At 42.1% G+C, this 15,365-nt stretch overlaps 1 non-coding gene across 1 annotated transcript; it reads left to right on the forward strand.

The window, feature by feature from the left end:
- The first annotated feature begins 14,051 nt into the window (after window positions 1–14,051).
- Window positions 14,052–14,254, forward strand: Gm25079. The gene has a single exon (XR_003951982.1). It is a non-coding gene; the product is annotated as a small nucleolar RNA SNORA73 family (small nucleolar RNA).
- The last annotated feature ends 1,111 nt before the right edge of the window (window positions 14,255–15,365 follow it).

Genomic DNA, 15,365 nt, shown 5'->3' on the forward strand with positions numbered 1-15,365 from the left:
CTGGGAAAACAGGAGCCAGCCCTCTGGGATTAGGAAAAGGAATTTTAAAAATCAGGTTTAAAATGCCACTTTCAGTAAAGAAACCAGAAATCGGTGATGGTGCCATAGTCTCAGAGCCAGGGCAGAGAAAGGAATGTGTGCGTCTGGGGTCATTGTGTGGAAATGTCAACAATTGACAGGGATATATCAGAAGTGTACAAAAGCCACTTAGAGGGCATTTCACGGCTCAGAGCTTACAGAGGGTGAGCGTTTCCTTAAGAGTCGCAGTGTTTAGGAAGCGCTAAACAGAGTAGATGCTAGAACTACCACAGCCAATCTGTGGACGTGCCCCAAATCCTGTCTCCAGGAGTGAGGTAGCCCTCTCTTCCTGAGAGAAAACTTCAAGAAGGGAAGGTAGCATGATGAACAACTGCAAACACGAGTGGTACGATCCGAAGAATAAGATGGGCGGAATGTCCATGCTCTCCAGACTCATATCCTGAAGTTCAGATCCCACTGTGGGGGTAGTTGGAGATTATGGAGGAAATGGGAAATGGAGTTGGGAGGTAATGGAGGCTAGATTAGCTCTTGAGGACAGGGCCTTTTTAATAGGATAGATGTCCTTTTTAAAAAAGAAGAGGGTTGTTAAGACAGCTCAACACACAAAGGCCCTTGTCCCACCTTGATAAAAGGGAAGACAAACTTCCTCAAACTGTCCTCTGATTCCATACACACACACACACACACACACACACACACACACACACACACACTCACACAAAATAAATTAGTAAATGTTGGGGGAGTGGAAGAGCAAGATATATGCTCCTGCCATTTGTCATGTTTCATTTCTATAACCGCAATACCAAAGGACCTGGATTCAATTCCCAGCACTGCATGGTGGTTCACAGCCACTTATGAGCCTAGCTCCAAATAGGTACTCATGAGTATCACATACATATATGAATGCAGGCAAACACTGATACACATAAAGTAAAATAAATTTAAAAAGAAGCATGTTCTATAAATATAGAAAAATTCAACCGGGAAACAATTATAGAAAATAAAGAAGGACTGGCTTTGGACAAGAAGAGTGTCTGGGAATGGATGAAATGAAAAGTCACTGGGAAAAAAAGGTAATACCTCAGAGGAACTAAAAGCACAAAACATGTTTGCATTTTTTTTTAGAAAACCAGTTCAATTAGAATTTAAGCAACAAACTAAGGGGATAGACATTAATTATGACAAGGAATGCCAACATGTCAATAAAAGAATATGGAACACTCTCACTGCAAATAGACAGGGGCCTGGAAAGAGCATTTACAAAGGCTTGCTAAGTGGCCAACAAATATTGAATGAGAATTAAGTAGAGGTTAAATATCCTTCCCTTCCAGTGGGAGTTGTGTTTCAGAATAAACAAGTCTTCCTAGGTGAGGACGGACAGCTTTACTTAATACATCATGGCCTGTACAATAGAAGGAAATACAGAACGAGAAAAATCACCTTTCTGAGCCCAAATGAAAACACTGCTTTAGGTGGAAATTAACTATCGGTGGTAAAGTCATTAGGGGGAAGATAAATGAATGCAAGACAACCTTAAAGTGCTGAAGCACATTGTACTGAATACTGCCCAGTCCCCAAAGGGAAACCTACCTGGCTTAGTGTTTCTATTGCTGTGAAGAGGCACCATGACCACAGCAAGTCTAATGAAGGAAAACATGTAATTGGGGCTGGCTTACAGTTTTAGAGGTTTAGTTCCTTATTGCCATGGTGGCATGCAGGTAGACACAGAGCTGAAGCTGGAGCCGAGAGTTCCACATCCTGTTCTGCAGGCAGCAGAAGGAGCCTGATTTGAGCTTCATTTGTCGTAGCTTGAGCATATCAGACCCCAAATCCTGTCCCCACAGAGATACACTTCCTCCAACAAGGCTATACCTACTTAAACAAGGCCACACCTCCTAATAGATCCATTCCCTATGGGCCAAGCATTCAAACACATGAGTCTATGAATGCCAGAGTGGGGCATTCCTATTCACACCATCAACACAGTTTAAAGTGCACCACTATCACCCTGGGATCAATCTCAGTATTTCTAATGATTGAGCAATGGGATATTATTTGTCAGGCTTCTTGAGGTATTAAAATAAGGCAGAGAAGTGAGGGGAAAGAATAATCTTAGTGTTTGCACAAAGCAAACACACAAAACAAAAGTAAGTCAGCAAGGTGATTTCTTCTTGCAAAAAGGTGAGCACACACACTCAGCCAAAGTGGCCCCTGTGTTTCATCTTCAACAGTGATAGTGACTGCATCTCATCTCATTGGTGGAGCTGTGCTTCACAGTCTGATGTGATTGGCTAGTCCATGGGAAGGAGCAAGAGAGATTCAGAAAACAGGGGGCCCTTATAGGGATGAACAACCTTTGGTAGAATTAAAAACTTTTCTCACAGAAGGAGGTTCTGGAGGTAACAAGATTAACATAAAAGATACCAACTGGCAGAAAGATTAAAACCTATTCCCACCAGGCCTATGATGGACAGTGTGGGAATTCAAAAAGCCAGAATTGGCAAGCAATTTATAAATGAACCCCTAAGGAGACCGAACCTGTAGAGACCTGTGAGCGCCCGACTCGCCAGCAAAGCAGATGCCACAACAGGATCCTTCTGCAACATGTTTATTGGGAGAGCATTTACTGTGTAGGCAAGAAGACCCCAAGCCCAGAACTGGTGCTGCTTATATAGGCCTAGGAGAGGCGTGTCTCACACCCGGATTGGTTATGCATTCTACCTCATTTGCATGTTCCTCATCTGATTGGTTATTCTCTCTCAGTACCTCACTGAGCCTCATTATCATACCTCATTTGCATGTCTCTCATCTGATTGGTTATTCTCTCTCAGTACCTTGCAGAGCCTCATTATCATGCCCAGGCCAGGCAGTGACTTGGTGAAAAACTTTACTGCATATGTACACATTGGTTGTTCACCCAGACTTATGTGTGGTGGCCAGTGGTAGCCAGCGCCACCTTGTAATGGCATATGTGGCTTCCCACAGAGACCACCTCCAGTAGATAGGCACAGCCCCAGGTAGAAGGATGGGGGTCACCCACCCATCTCAAAGTTTTTAACACAGGAACGTTCCTGTCCAAAGGAAGAATGAGGACAACAAATGGAGCAGAGACTGAAGGAAGGGCCATCCAGGGACAGTCCCTCCTGGGAAATCCATCCTGTCTGCAGACACTCTGACACTGTTACTTTTCCCAGGAGGCACTTGCTGCCAGGAACATGGCTGTTCTTGGGAGAGTTCTGCCAGCAACTGACCAATGCAGATGTGGATGCTTGAAGTAAACCATCAGACTGAGCTTGGGGAGCCCGGTGGGGGAGCTAGAGGAAGAACTAGAGGAGTGGAGGGGGACTGCAACCCCATAGGAAGAACAACATAGGTTAGCCTGCCCACCAGTGCTCCCAGAGTCTATACCACCAACCAAGGAGTGTGCAGGGAAGGATCCAGGGCTCCAGATACATATGTTGCAGAGGACAGCCTTGTCTGACATCAATGGGAGGGGAGGCCCTTGGTCCTATGGAGGTCTGATGACCCAGTCTAGGGAGATGCTGGAGCGGTAGGATAGGAGAGGGTGAGTGAGTGTGGGAGCACTCTCATAAAAGCAAAGGGGACGGGGGAGAGGGCAGATGTGGGATGGTGGGTCTTGTGGAGGGATAACTGGGAAGTGGTATATCATTTGAGATATAAACGAAAGGAATGATTAATTTTTTTAAATGACCCCCTAAAGCAGTGATCCTCAAGCCGTGGGTGGCGACCCCTTTGGGTGGAAAAATCCTTTCACAAAGGCTGTATGTATATCAGATATCCTGCATATCAGATATTTACATTATTATTTATAGCAGTAGCAAACTTATAGTTATGAAAAGACAATGGGAATAATTTTATGGTCTGGGGTCAGCACAACATGAGGAACTGTACTAAAGGGTTGTAGCATTAGGAAGGGCGAGAACCACTGCTCTAAAGGGTCAGCACTCTGCGGACCTTTCCCACCACTCTAGATTTTGAAAGGTTTCAAAAGGGGAGGTTTGGCAAAGTGTGTGCCAGTTCACTTCGAGAGAGTGATTCATGGTCTAATTGTCATTGATTTTCCCATAGTTTGCAATTTTTTTGACAACACATCTTGTTTTATTATTAGCAGGGAAGGTTTCTATATAAAAATGCCTTCCAAAGGGAGATGGCTCAGTAAATGAGGAGGCTGCCTGCCACACAAGAGTGAGGACCTACATTTCCAACTCTAATACCTACAAAAGCCTGGTGTGGCAGAGTGTTCTGAAAGCCCAGTGTTTGTAGGACAGAGAGTGGATGGTGAGCACCTACTGACACATAAGGCTAGCCAAGTGGATGAGATCTGGGTTCAGTGAGAAACCCTGTGTCAAAAATGAATGTGGCGAGCCATAGAAAATATTGACCTCTGGCCTCCACACATACTCATACACCTGCGCATGTGCAGACACATGCAAAGGTAAAGCAAACAAAACAAACCAACCAAACAAAAACAAAAAGTTCCCCAAACAAGGACAGAGAAAACAGTTGGGCTAACATAGTGTGGGGGACGGGCTGGGAGAACCAGAATTGTGAAAGCCTGTCTATAAAATTACATGCTGTGTTAACAACAGGAGTCATTTAGAATTGCTATAAAAATTATAATGTAGAAGCATATAAAATCAAAACAGAAAAAGTCATCCCTCAGCTTTTGCAATTTTCCTCTTTTACTGGCTTAGTGGGTATTTTTCCATATGCAGCATTTTTGAAAAATGAGATCAAATTCCACCTATTATCCTACAACTTCTTTTAATGACTTAACAATATTTTGTGCACAGTCCTTCCTATCCTATCTGCCAGCATAGGGTTTATTTTATCCTTCTTAACAGCAGCAGATGGAGACACAGATGACCCATAAGTTATCGAGTCCTTCCTATTAGTATATGTTTAGGTTCTCTCTCGAACCATTCTACACATCACAAGTACACTTTGCTCAGTGTGTTTAGATAGGACACATCCCTGGCCAAAGTTTGATCTAAAGCAGCCATTTTCAGCCTGTGACCCATGATAACTTCGAGGGGTCCAACAACACTTTCATAGATATTACTTAATTTTTAAAAGTCTATTTTTTAAAAGATTTATTTATTATTATATCTAAGTACACTATAGCTGTCTTCAGACACACCAGAAGAGGGCGTCAGATCTCATTACAGATGGTTGTGAGCCACGATGTGGTTGCTGGGATTTGAACTCAGAACCTTCAGAAGAGCAGTCAGTGCTCTTAACTGCTAAGCCATCTCTCCAGTCCTAAAGTCTATTTTTAAATGATAGTTCATAAACGCTTTAACCTCCTTTCTAGCCCATTACCCACCAGAATTAGTGGAACAGAAAGGATACAGGGGAAGTGAACCTATTTAGAAATTGTTCTTTGGAACAAATCCTATCTGTGTTGTCAGGAAATCAACAGTTCAGTTCACAGGAGTCAGCAGAGGCAGCTTGATCTACTCATAAACATTTCATAGATATATCAAGAGTCCAGTTCGATAGAGTCAAGATAATAAACATAAATCAATAACGAAGACAGGATCCAATAGAGACAGCCATGTCTCAGCCTTGACACGAGTCAACAAGAGAGACCAACAGGAATGCCAGGAAAAGTTCTCAGCTATGCCTCTATCAACAAAGCGAAGATCAACGAAGACGCAAGACCAGCAAGCCAAGCTCAGCCTCCATCATTGTCCATTGAGTTCTATTTATTCTCCCTCTAAACATCACTTGTCCTCCATGAGTCTTGCCTCAACATACTTCTTGCTTCAACATGTATATTTGTCTCACTTGACATCTCTCTGTCAAGCCGTCTGAATCCATGAAAGCAGTAAGAAGCCAAGACACATTGCCAGAAGTTTCTTAATGTGTTTTTCTCTATGGAGTCCCGACAAACGGAGCTCAACTACCCAACATAATACATATAGAATTGTTAATGAAGAATCCTTCATCATAAGTCCTTTTATATGCTTGGTTTTTAATAGAACACCTTTTCATCTGTGTCTGCTTCAATGAAACATTCCTTCAAGAGTCTGCCTTAGTCTTTTACCTATGTCCACTTCAAGAAAACACTCCTTCACCTGTTTACCCCAACAGAACACCATCTAACACAACTGACTTTCTAAAGAACCCATAAATTTCCAATTCATGCAGAGTTTGCCTAAGACCATTAGAGAACACAAATATTCACCTTAAAACTCATAACAGTAGCAAAAAAATACAGTTATGAAGAAGCAATGAAAATAATTTTATGGTCAAGGGTCACTGCAACATGAGTAACTGTGTTCAAGGGTCACAGCCTTAGGAAGGTGGAGAACCATTGAGAACTGCTAAGGGTATGTAGAGTTGAAATTAAAAGTCACACCAATTGCTGTCAAAACTTCTATGCTGACTTGTACTGTCACTATGTTGTACTCATTTCTCTACCACCAACACCAACTTAGACTTGCGTCATCAGGCTTTTAATCCCCTCACCTCACCAATTAGAGCACATGCCTAACAAGCATTAGACCCTAGGTTCCATCCCTAGCATACCCCAGTGTTCCAGCTGTAGCTTTTGTATGATTGATGAGGTTGATAATTTGAAAGTATGTCTATTGGACAAATACATTTCTCATTATATAACTTACCTATTGCCCTGTGCTTTCGCCTCAGCACTATAAGAGGCCTGTCTATATTCCTGTTTCTGAAATATTCTGACAAAAGCATCTAGGAGCTCCCTCCTGCCTTTCGTTCAGACCTAGTCCTTAAATGGGGCCACCTTCCATAGGTGGCTCTCCTTACTTCCATTAACAAAATGAAGATAATCCCCCCAAGGTCAGGCCAAGATGCCCATCTTTCCAGTGATTCTAACTTCTGCAAGTTAGCAGTTAATACTAATGATCACAAATACTAAAGAAATCTAAAGAAGCCCTAGATCAAAATGACTTTCTAAGGCTAAGCCTGGTGGCACAGATTTGCAATTCCAGCTACTTGGCAGATCATGAGTTCTAGGCAAGCCTAGACTGGCCAGACATGAATAATGTACCAAGATATCTCTCTCTCAGTCTCTCTCTCTCTCTCTCTCTCTCTCTCTCTCTCTCTTTCTCTCTCTCTCTCCCTCTCTCTCCCTCTCTCTCTCTCTCTCTCTCTCTCTCTTTCTCTCCCCATCTTCAGATATTACAAGTCTGTTAACAAAGGATAAAATAGATCTATTCTAACTTCCTAGATGGTAGTTTTGAATATTTACCTATTTAGATTCAAAAGTCCCAAAGACATGTCGATGCTCTCTTTTGATGTAAAAATAGATGCCCATGCCATACCTCCCAGATGTCTTATTGTCATAATTTTCCAGGTGAAGAATCAGAGCATGAAGCCGTGTGCTTAGTTAGAGCCACAAAATGACCCAGCAGTAGACATGCATCTAAAGTCTATCGCTCCATCTTATTTTTCAATTATGTGCCCTGTACTTCCCTCCTGCAGTTCACTCCCCTCCGCAGCCTCATTTACTGGAATAAAGACCCAGTTAGTATTCATAGGTTTTATTCAAACGCATAAATATGTAAGTTCATGAAAGAGCAAACTGATTGTACTTTGGCTATAAGTTATTTCCTGTTCCTGTTTACAAATAAGGCTTTAATTATTGTATACTTCTTGGCCAGAGGAAAAATGACCTAGAAATAATATTCCCTTCAACCAAAATTCAGTGAGAAATATATTTTAATACAGTGGCATTTGTGCAGAGAGAAAAAAAAAAACCGCAGTGTGACATTGCTGCTGTAGTTTAAGAAAAAAAATAAGGCAGGCTGCAGGGAAAGACTTTAAACTTTTATTACAGGAGAGGGTTTGAGGTGGGGGAAGTTCTCCAGATCCAAAGTATGCTTTCCTTAGCTGCTATAAATATAGCCATCATTTCTTCACCACCCCCATGTGACAGTGACCTTGGAGGGTGGATGGAATGGAGACAAATGCCTTTCTCAGAAACGATAAGCTGATTGCCTGGCACACCCAAACCTCCATTTTCACCAATTCCTAGGGATTGGAAAACACTATTACTAACATAGTTAAAAATTATCTTTAAAAAATAAGCATTAACATTACATGCTAATTGCCTTTGCACTTGTTTAGATTCTTAGTATTTCTGTGCCTTACTTTATTTTATAGGACTAGCCCTCAGAAGATTTGGCCGAGGTCCCCACAGCTAGTAAATATAAGAGTGGAGATTCAAATCCAGCCCTGAAAGCTCTCATGTTTTCTCCATGATTCAGCTTTCCTATACAATTGTCATTTTGGTTTTTCTGCGATGAATCAGTTCCAGAATGTTCCTGAATATCAGGATATGGAGCAAAGCCCCCTACATACAATGGCATGTTTTCATTTGACCCACGGGAAATCCTCTGGCTGAATTAAATCTCCTCTGGACTATGTGTAACACTTAATATAAGGTAAATGTGAGGTAAATAGTGGTTGTGCATACTCCGTAGGAAGTGATGGCAAGAAAAAATCCTGGCCATGTTCAGTGTAGACATAATTTCTAATCTACAGTTGATTGATTTGTGGATGTGGAAGCTGAAGTTTAGGCAAGGTAGAGTGTGACTATGAGGGTGAAGGTAGACCAGTTGTTCCAGGTTTGTCCTCGCAGGGAGCTTGACAGCTTAGGGAATCAGCTATTCCTGTGTCTGATTTTCAGCTTTACAAGTTCAAAACCAATGTTCTGAATGGAATGTTATGGAACAGGAGCATGCCAGAGAGAGAGGTAACACTGTGGGGCGATGTGAATACAGACACATTTGTGTGGAAGGGTGTGGAGTCAAAGTCCAAGAAAGACACAGACACTGAGAAGTAGATACACACAGGGCTAGACCATAAGAGATGTCTATATCATCCCAAAAACCGCACTGACCAACCAAATGACAGTCAAGGACCCTGAAGAAGTAGAGAAACAGAAAGACTGGTGGAATGTAGGCTTTTCTTTTGATAACCCACTTTTGTATCTCTGAAGGCTTACTGTGATATCAGAACCAACTGAGAGCTTCTGGGGAGGAAGATTGCAGGAGCAAAGGCCAGACAATTCTCCAAGGAACACTGATTGCCCCAGCTGAGCAACCACACTAGAAACTAAGCTAGAGTTTACTTAGCCTGCTTTATACACTTTGCCTGTAAGTTCAACTGTTTGATTTACATTCCTGGAGGGACCAATCCATTAAAAATGTGGTCCATTTCCACAGCCGATTGGATCACCTGACCAGAGGAGCTGGTCAGTAACCATTCAGGATCTCTTTAGAATTTGGTCTAAGAAGCTATGTGTGGCATTGTTCATCCTAGCAATCTCTGCACTAGCCAGAGGCAGGAGGATGACAGCAAGTTCAAGGCCAACCAGTTTTACATAGTGAGTTTCAGGCCATCATGGGCTACACAGTGAGACTGTTTCAAAGAATCAATCATTCTATTATAATATCATTTAACATGTAAACTGTATTGCTATACATACAATAAAGTATAGTTTGAAATTTTTAAAAGAGAGAGGCTGTAGATTTGGCTTAGCCCAGTGGTTCTCCACCTTCCTAATGCTGTGACGCCTAATACAGTTCCTCATGTTGTGCTGATCCCCAACCATAAAATTATTTCATCGCTACTTCTTAACTGTAATTTTGCTAATGTTATGAATCATAATGTAAATATCTGGTATGTGACCTCCAAAGAGGTTTTGACCCATTGATTGAGAATGACTGGCTTAGCAGTTAAAAACAATTTCTGGTCTTCCAGAGGACCTGAATTTAGAACTCAGAACCCATATCAGGTAGCTCACATCCACCTGTAACTCCAGAGGATCTGATGCCTTCTTCTGGCTCCCACAAGTATCAGAACACACATGGGCATGGAACAACACACACACACACACACACACACACACACACACACACACACACTTATATTTTTAAAAGGAGACAAAAGAGAAAAAAACAACTGACTAAAAATAATAAGATGGCATATTTATGGAACTATACAGTAGGCCACAGAGTCTGTACAGTGTCACATGTGGCCCAGATTATAAGGGATGGGTCACTTAGAACTCAGCAAATGAAGGTCAAGAGAAAGGAGTGTGCTTATGATTTCCCATGAAGTTACAGAGACAGGTAACTCTCGTTGTGGTGAGCAGTGCAGGTAGTTATTTCCCACACTCAGGTCTCTCTAAGATTCCCCTACCAGACTCCCAATCTTGATAACAAACCCTGTCCAGGAGAGTGCTGATTTATTTTTTATTAATAATTTCCAACACAGACACTAATTTACGACTAAAGATACAATCACAGTCATGAACAATGGATGGATCCTTCCCAGTGAGGATTCTTAGGTCTCATATGTGGGTAATGGAATTTGTAAGCCGAATGGTACTCTGTGAGCCAAGGGTTGGATCCTCTCATAGGAAGTTTGATTCAAATAAAACAGAAGCTTCCAGACCCCTCTGCACGGAAACGGAAGGAAGTAATTATTCAGTCTCTACAAAGGGATCCTCACGTTGGAACTTTACCATCTAGTTCTCAAACTCCTTTAGTTAGTTGAATAAGGAATCTGAGGTTGCAGGAGTTTAGTAAACTTCCACAACACTAGGAACGAGCAGGGAGGGAGCGCACTGTCATGCCCCTTTTCCTCTCTGGCACTCAGCTTGCCAAGGGACTAACACCGGCAGCCATTCACTTCAGCCTCTTCTTACCTATGGCCACGAGAGTTAGACCTGTGGCTAAGCCACTGTAGTGGCTATTCCTGGTGGTCAACTTGACTATATCTGGAATGAGCTACAATCTAGAATTGGAAGGCTCACCAGTGACCCTGAGCTGGAGGCTGGAAGATAGAAGTTTCTGGCCTGGATCTTGGTGTGGCGATCTTGAGGCATAGTGGCTATGAATTCCAGAAGATTAAGACGGGGAGATCTCCGAGTTCAAGGTCATCTGGGATTAAAGGTGTGGTGGCACACATCTTTAATCTGGGCTACACCTTCTGCTGGAGACCATATAAGGTCACTGGAAAAAGGAAGTCTCTATATATATATCTCTATCTCCCCTTCTCCCCCTCTCCCTGTCCCTCTTCCTGTCCCTCTCCCCGTCCCTGTCCCCCCTTGCCTCTCTCTCCCTTTTGCCTGCTTGCCGTGTGGGACTGAGCTCTAAAATGGAATCTAGTGAGATCCTTGGACTTCCATCACAACTGCTACTGACCATTGTTGGAAGTTGGACTGCAAACTGTAAGTCATCAATAAATTTCTTAGAGACTATCCATAAGTTCTGTGACTTTAGAGAACCCTGACCAATACAGCCACCATGCCCAGAGAGATGGTCAAACATTGTGCTGTTTCTTCCTGTGAATTTGTTATGGGACGATATTAATGTTTAAATGGATAGATTCTGAGAAAAGCTTTCAAGGCTTGAACTGCATAAAGTCTGACCTCCCCTAGGCAAGAAGGAGCTCTACCAGCAGGTGGCCTTCAGGCTTGGATTGCATCACTGAGAGAGGGGGCGGGGCAGATTGTCTGTTTCTTTGGAGAACCTTGACCACATAGTATTGGACAAATAGATGACATTACCACTTTCGTTTTCATTTTCTCTTGTTTAGTTTTGTTTTTTAGTCTGCATGAGCTGAGGCTATTGCTTCTCACAACTCACTCACAGAAAAGACCATTCAACACTACAAAGTAGAATACATTATTATTATTATTTTTTAAAGCTTCCCTTGTGTATTAAATCTCACTAGATTCCATTTTAGAGTGACCTTCCCAACCTTGTCTTCAGACTCTGGCTCAGCTCAGTGTTTCAGGTTGTGGGAGTGTATAAATTAACCAGGAGATTACTCGTCATGCTTTAACACCGGCAATAATAAGGACGGATTCTGGACCTATAGTCACCAGCGAATCACAAATCTCTGTAACCTCTGTCTGCACACAAATGTCACCGGTACCTGCAAGGGCCAGAGAGGAGATGCTAATTTGAAAACTTTTATTGGCCGTAATTTGTCTGAAGATGGTGAACAGAATCGCAAATCAAGCTAAGGGCACGCTTTAGCACTCTTCATCAGTATACAAAGTCGTCAGGAAGACGTGGTGAGAGAGAGTGAGCCAAGGAGGAGCCCAGATCAGTCGGTCGATCGGGCAGGGTGCTTGGGCTCTTATTTCAGGCCACCAAGAACTGTTTGGGAGAGGAGAGAGAAGAGGAAATGGGCAGTAGTTACTAACATTGTACTGTGAATCTTGTGGCAAATGACAAGAATGCCACATAAACCGCAAGAGTGTGCCTGTTTTTATACAAGAAATTTCATAACTATAATGGAACAAGAGGATGCATTGTGTGCTTAGAAACAAAAAGGCAAACATAATAACCTGTAGGTCAAAAGGTTAGACTATGGCCAAAAAAATAATCGCCCTTGAAATTGCATAATGAAAATTCTACACACTAAAGCTTGTTCAATGCAGCCAAACGGAACTAGACGAGATTACCGTATCCTTATGACTGCCCACAATAGTAAATAAAAAAGATAGCCAACGAATGAGCCAAGAGTTCAGCCTAAGAACTGAGAAAAAGTGATAGAAGAGACTCAAGAAACATGAAAATGAAATCAATGATTGCCCAAAGTAGAAAAGCAATAGAAAAATGAATGCCCAAGCCAGAGCAAACTCCTTGAACAAGACAGAGCTCACGAGGTCCTTATCAAAGGAGCAGACAGACGGAGAGAAAGCTCAAATGAGTCACTTTAATTATGAAAGAGCTGACATAGCCATAAAAGCAACAGAGTTCTGGGCTTAGTGGAGAATAATAAAGATGAACATCCACCGAATCCTGAAACTACAGTTGAAATGGAACACTCAAACTGCCTATAAACCAGATAGAAAGCCTTGGCAGCCAATCATAACATAGCAAATGAACAATTGGTTGCTAAGGGGTTGTTTAAAAGGGCATTGGGCCCAGATTTTAATATATCTTTTATTTTAAAGTAATTATAGATTCAGGGTCACAAAAATGGCTCTGAAAGCATAACCTTCATTAGCTTCCTCTAATAATGTTTTATATAACTGCTCCCCAATGATCAGAACCCACTAACCCACTGGAACAAGAACCAGGAAGGCGACAAACTTAAACAGATTATTTGCTTTTCTACTAACACCATGTCTTAGTTAGGGTTTCCATTGCTGTGAAGAGACACCATGACCAAGGCAACTCTTATAAAGGACAACATTTAATTGGACCTGGCTTACAGGTTCAAAGGTTCAGTCCATTATCATCATGGCAGGAAGCATGGCAGCATCCAGGCAGGCATGGTGCTCAAAGAGCTGAGAGTTCTACATCTTCATCCAAAGGAAGCCAGGAGCAGTTAGGAGGAGGGTCTCCAAGCCTATCCCCAAAGGACACACTTTCTCCAACAAGGCCACACCTCCCTGGACCATTCCCTGAGCCAAGCATATTCAAATCACCACACACCATCTAGGAATTTAATCCAGAATTCCAGATTTCATTCATTTGCCACTTCTATTTGTGGCATTGGCTCATCCATTTCTTGTTCTTGATGATCTTGATTTTTTTTTTGAAGCAGGGTCTTACTATGTGGTCCTACCCAGCCTAGAATTTGCTCTTTAGACCAGACTAGCCTCAGACTCACAGAGATCTGCCTACAGAGTGCTGGGATTAAGGCGTGAGCCACTGCTCTCGACGTAGTCTTGATACATCTGAAAAGTACTGGTAACTCACTTTGTAAGTTTGAGGTTTCAGTGGTTTCCTATGGTTCTATAGATGTTGTACATCTGGGGAAAAGTAAAGAATACTGTTTTATATTCTTGGTGCATCCAACACAGAGAAGGAACATGATGTCAAGGTATTTGAGCTATCTATAGCTATACATGCTTTTAATGCCAGCACTCTGGATGCAAGGGTTTACCTATCTCTGTGAGTTCAAGTCTACATATTGAGATCCAGTCTAGCTAGGACTATATATGAGAGAGACCGTGTCTCAAAAAATATTTATTACTTTCAAAATGGATACCTTGGGAAGTCATTCTGTTTGGGCTCTGTCCTAATATCAGAGGGGAGCACAGGGCTCTGCCCAATGATATATAGGCCCTTTCTACAACATTGAAAATGAAACTGAGTTCTGAGTCTGTGTCTGTATACTCCTCTGATTTCCAAGGGTCTGTGGGCAATGACTAAGGAGACAAGATATGCAGGAAGCATTCCAAGAAGGAGGAGAAGAGGAAGGGGAAGAGAAAGAGGAGGAGGAAGAAAGAAGGAGGAGGAGGAGGAAGAGGAGGAGAAGGAGAAGGAGAAGGAGAAGGAGAAGAAGAAGAAGAAGAAGAAGAAGAAGAAGAAGAAGAAGAAGAAGAAGAAGAAGAAGAAGAAGAAGAAGAAGAAACATACTTTATCTTATTAAAGTGACTTATGACTACTTTACTACTGCTGGTCTAGCTCTGGCTTCTGAAACCTACTTAATGGCTGTAGGATGTGGCACAAATCACACCATGTTCCTCTTCTTTGGGAAGAAGGGAACTTTGACCTTAACGTCACCAAACACTTGAGCGCTGAGAGTGGATGCTGCTCCTTAGTTCATAACTGGTTGTCATTATCAGTGCCCAGAAAGCCCCTCCTCTGCGTCACTTCGTTTGTGCTGACTCACTCTTTGTTTTCAAGCTCATATGCATGTGTGTTTATAAATGTGTTGGGTTGTGGTATGTGGGTAATCGTTGCTGTTTCTCTGTAGGCGTTAAATGACATTGTACGGCGTCTGATGCAAAAGCCTGGATTAGTGTCTGGGGTATTAAACAGATCACTCCTTCCATAGGACCTCAGGATAATGTGCTGATGAATAGACTATGAGACTTTATTGCATTTATATGGTTTTCTGTGCCCTTTGAAATGCGATTAGTTCTTTTAAGGATCATGGACCCTTATGATACTGAGCTCATAAATAATTAAATCCAATTAATACTCCAGACTGAACCAAACCTAATTCATTTCAAGTTCTGGTCCTCAGCAGAGGGAGCCTCGGTTCGCTACTTTTGAAATAATACTGCACCTTATTCCAGCTTCTCTTCCATTCACTTTGGTAGTAAAATACAAGGACGAAAAAGAGAGAGAGAGAGAGCTGTGCAGGTAGAATTTACATCAAAATATGCTACCTTATTACCTGAAGAGATTTAAGAAGAGTAGAGAGAGTGATACAACAAAGTATATGCTTCTAAAGGTTTTCTTTAAAGATAATTTTTGTAATGTGATATAATGTTTGAAAAGGCACTAAGATAATACAAGGTACATCAATACGTGTCGCCCTGAAGGTGCCTCTCTTTCCCC

The sequence above is a fragment of the Mus musculus genome, chromosome 16, assembly GCF_000001635.26.
Source record: "Mus musculus strain C57BL/6J chromosome 16, GRCm38.p6 C57BL/6J".
Classification (NCBI taxonomy): domain Eukaryota; kingdom Metazoa; phylum Chordata; class Mammalia; order Rodentia; family Muridae; genus Mus; species Mus musculus.